The sequence below is a fragment of the Hylobates moloch genome, unplaced genomic scaffold (genome assembly GCF_009828535.3).
Source record: "Hylobates moloch isolate HMO894 unplaced genomic scaffold, HMol_V3 SCAFFOLD_7, whole genome shotgun sequence".
Lineage (NCBI taxonomy): Eukaryota > Metazoa > Chordata > Mammalia > Primates > Hylobatidae > Hylobates > Hylobates moloch.
In genome coordinates this window covers 60,886,888-60,891,615 of record NW_026652282.1, presented here as the reverse complement: position 1 = coordinate 60,891,615, position 4,728 = coordinate 60,886,888, and positions in this window count along the sequence as shown.

Genomic DNA, 4,728 nt, shown 5'->3' with positions numbered 1-4,728 from the left:
CTGTCACCCAGGCTGGAGTGCAGTGGCGCAATCTCGGCTCACTGCAACTTCTGCCTCCCAGGTTCAAGCGATTCTCCTGCCTCAGCCTCCTGAGTAGCTAGGATTAGAGTAGCCACCACCACGCCTGGCTAAGTTTTGTATTTTTAGTAGAGACGGGGTTTCACCGTGTTAGCCAGGATGGTCTTGATCTCCTGACCTCGTGATCCTCCTGCCTTGGCCTCCCAAAGTGCTGGGATTACAGGCGTGAGCCACTTCGCCTGGCCCAAGACAGAGTCTTGCGCTGTGGCCAGGCTATGGTGCAGTGGCGTGATCTCAGCTCACTGCAACCCCTGACTCCCTGGTTCAAGCGATTCTCCTGCCTCAGCCTCCCAAGTAGCTGGGATTACAGGCACGTGCCATCACGCCCAGCTAATTTTTGTATTTTTAGTAGAGACGGGGTTCCACCATGTTGGTGAGGGTGGTCTCGATCTCCTGACCCTGTGATCTACCCACCTCAGCCTCCCAAAGTGCTGGGATTACAGGCATGAGCCACCATGCTCAGCCATTAATTTATCATTTTAAGAAAGCATATTTTGTTTTCAATAATTTTTTTATTTTGAATTTAAATTACTTCTGCTATCATCTTTGTTATTTTCTTTCTTCTTTTTGCCCTGGGTTTAATTTGCTTTTATTTTTGTAGTTCCATATGGTGGAGACATATCATTGATTTCAATTTTGTTCTTTTATAATATAAACATATAAAGCTACAAGTTTTATAAGCATCAGTTTAGTAAACATCTCAGAAATGTTGACATATTGTGGTTTCATTTTAATTCAGTTAAAATATTATCTATTTTTGAGGCAGTTCACATCAAATGGTAAAGAAATTAGCAAAAACTTTTTCTCAAACAGGCGACCAATATTGATGATATAAAACACTATTTCAGATGTGCTGAAACTAATCAAAAACATACAACAAATTAAAAAGCATTTATTCAACAAAAAACAAACCTTGGTGAAAATGGTGGGGCCCTTGGCATTTTTTTTTTTTTTTTTTTGAGATGGAGTCTCGCTCTGTCACCCAGGCTTGAGTGCAGTTGCCGGATCTCAGGTCACTGCAAGCTCTGCCTCCCGGGTTTATGCCATTCTCCTGCCTCAGCCTCCCGAGTAGCTGGGACTACAGGCACCCACCACCACGCCCGGCTAATTTTTTGTATTTTTAGTGGAGACGGGGTTTCACCATGTTAGCCAGGATGGTCTCGATCTTCTGACCTCGTGATCCGCCTGCCTCGGCCTCCCAAAGTGCTGGGATTACAGGCATGAGCCACCGCGCCCAGCCTGGCCCTTGGCATTTTAACTTACAACTGTTCCCATTCACCACCCCGTCCCCCAACACTCAGTATCACAGCATGGTAAACTGGCAGTTTTGCTGTCCCCAGGGTCACCTGACTTGATTTGGATCTCTTCAAAAATGCTTCTCACCTAACTCACTGTCAAAAACAATTAGTTGGTGGCAAACAATTAGGTAAATTCAACATTGTGGCTCTTTATTGCTGCAAGAAACAAGATAAAAAAATTCAGTGGACAACCTGAGAAATGGGAAAATAATAAAAAGCTTTAGGGGGTGGCTGACAAGATGGCTGAATAATAACAGTTGTGGTCTGAAGATCCCAGTGAGCTCATCACAGAAGGAGGGTGATTTCTGTATTTCCAACTGAGGTACCCAGCTCATCTCATTGGGATTGGTTAGACGGTGGGTGCAGCCCACGAAGGGCCAGCTGAGCAGGTGGGGTGTTGCCTCACCCAGGAAACGCAAGGGGTCAAGGAACTCCCTTCCCTAGCCAAGGGAAGCTGTGAGGGACTGTGCCATGAAAAATGGTGCAGTCCAGCCCAGATACTATGCTTTTCCCACAGTCTTTGCAACCCACAGATCAGGAGATTCCCTCAGGTGCCTGTGCTACCAGGGCCCTGGGCTTCAAGCACAAAATTGGGTGGCTGTTTGGGCAGACACCGAGATAGCTACAGTTTCTTTTCATACCCCAGTGGCACCTGGAACACCAGCGAGACAGAACTGTTGACTCCCCCTAGAAAGGGGGCTGAAGCCAGGGAGCCAAGTGGTCTAGCTCAGTGGATCCCACCCCCACAAGGCACATCAAGCTAAGTTCCACGGGCTTGAAATTCTCGCTACCAGCACAGCAGTCTGAAGTTGACCTGGGACACACGAGCTTGGTGGGGGTAGAGGCGTCTGCTAATACTGAGGCTTGGTTAGGCAGTTTTCCGCTGTCAGTGTAAACAAAGTTGCCAGGAAGTTCGAACTGGGCAGAGCCCACCACAGCTTGGCAAAACCACTGTAGCCAGACTGCCTCTCTAGATTCCTCCTCTCTGGGCAGGGCATCTCTGAAAGAAAGGCAGCAGCCCCAGTCAGGGGTTTACAGAAAAAACTCCCAGCTCCCTGGGACAGAGCACCTGGGGAAAGGGGCAGCTGTGGGTGCAGCTTCAGCAGACTTAAACGTTCCCACCTACTGGCTCTGAAAATAGCAGAAAATCTCCCAGCACAGTGCTCGAGCTCTGCTAAGGGAAAGAGGGCCTCCTCAAGTGGGTCCCTGACCCCTGTGCCTGCTGACTAGGAGACACCTCCCAGCAGAGGTTAACAGACACGTCATACAAGAGAGCTCCGGCTGGCATCTGGCAGGTGCCCCTCTGGGATGAAGCTTCCAAAGGAAGAAACAGGCAGCAATCTTTGTGGTTCTGCAGCCTCCACTGGTGATACCCAGGCAAACAGGGTCTGGAGTGGACCTCCAGCAAACTGCAACAGACCTGCAGCTGAGTGGCATGACTGTTAGAAGGAAAACTAACAAACAGAAAGGAATAGCATCAACATCAACAAAAAGGACTTCCACACAAAAACCCCATCCAAAGGTCACCAACATCAAAGACCAAAGGTAGATAAATCCACGATGATGAGGAAAAACCAGTGCAAAAGGCTGAAAATTCCAAAAACCAGAACACCTCTTCTCCTCCAAAGGATCACAACTCCTCGCCAGCAAGGAAACAAAACTGGATGGAGAATGGGTTTAACGAATTGACAGAAGTAGGCTTCAGAACGTGGGTAATAACAAACTCCTCTAAGCTAAAGGAGCATGTTCTAACACAATGCAATGAAACTAAGAACCTTGAAAATAGGTTAGAGGAATTGCTAACTAGAATAACCAGTTTAGAGAAGAACATAAATGACCTGATGGAGCTAAAACACACAGCACAAAAACTTCATGAAGCATACACAAGTGTCAATAGATGAATTGATTGTAGAGTTTCTGCGGAGAGATTCTGCTTCAAGCAGTAGAAAGGATATCAGAGATTGAAGGTCAACTTAATGAAATAAAGCGAGAAGACAAGATTAGAGAAAAAAAGAATGAAAAGGCACGAACAAAGCCTCCAAGAAATATGGGATGATGTGAAAAGCCCAAATCTATGATTGATTGGGGTCCCTAAAAGTGACGTGGAGAATGGAACCAATTTGGAAAACACTCTTCAGGATATTATCCAGGAGAATTCCCCCAACCTAGCAAGACAGACCAACATTCAAATTGGGGAAATACACAGGACACCACAAAGATACTCTTCGAGAAGGGCAACTCCAAGACACATAATTGTCAGATTCACCAAGGTTGAAATGAAGGAAAAAATGTTAAGGGCAGCCAGAGAGAAAGTTTGACTTACCCACAAAGGGAAGCCCATCAGACTAACAACAAATCTCTCTGCAGAAACCCTACACGCTAGGAGAGAGTGGGGGCCAATATTCAACATTCTGTAAAAAAAGAATTTTCAACTCAGAATTTCATATCCAGCCAAACTAAGCTTCATAAGTGAAGAAGAAATAAAATCATTTAGAGAAGCAAATTCTGAGATTCTGTCATCACCAGGCCTGCCTTACAAGAACTCCTGAAAAAAGCACTACACATAAAAAAGAACAACAGCTACCAGCCGCTGCAAAAACATACCAAATTGTAAAGGCCATCGACACTATGAAGAAACTGCGTCAACTAATGTGTAAAATAACCAGCTAGCATCATAATGAGAGGATCAAATTCACACACAACAATACTAACCTTAAACATACACAGGCTAAATACCCCAATGAAAAGACACAGACTGGCAAATTGGATAAACAATCAAGACCCATTGGTGTGCTGTATTCAGGAGACCCATCTCATGTGCAAAGATGCACATAGGCTCAAAATAAAGGGATGGAGGAATATTTACCAAGCAAATGGAAAGCAAAAAAAAAAAAAAAAAAACAACAAAAAAAAAGGCAAGGGTTGCAATCCCAGTCCCTGATAAAAGAGACTTTAAGCCAACAAAGATCAAAAGAGACAAAAAAGGGCATTACATAATGGTAAAGGGATCAATGCAGCAAGAAGAGGTAACTCCTAAATATATGTGCACTCAATACAGGAGCACCCAGATTCATAAAGCAAATTCCTAGAGACCTACAAAGAGACTTAGATTCCCACACAACAGTGGGAGACTTTCACACCCCACTGTCAATATTAGACAGATCAATGAGACAGAAAATTAAAAAGAATATTCAGGACTTGAACTCAGCTCTGGACCAAGCAGAACTAATAGATATCTACAGAACCCTCAACCAAAAATCAATAGAATATACATTTTTCTCAGCACCACATGGCACTTATTCTAAAATTGACCACATAACTGGAAGTAAAACACTCCTCAGCAAATGCCAAA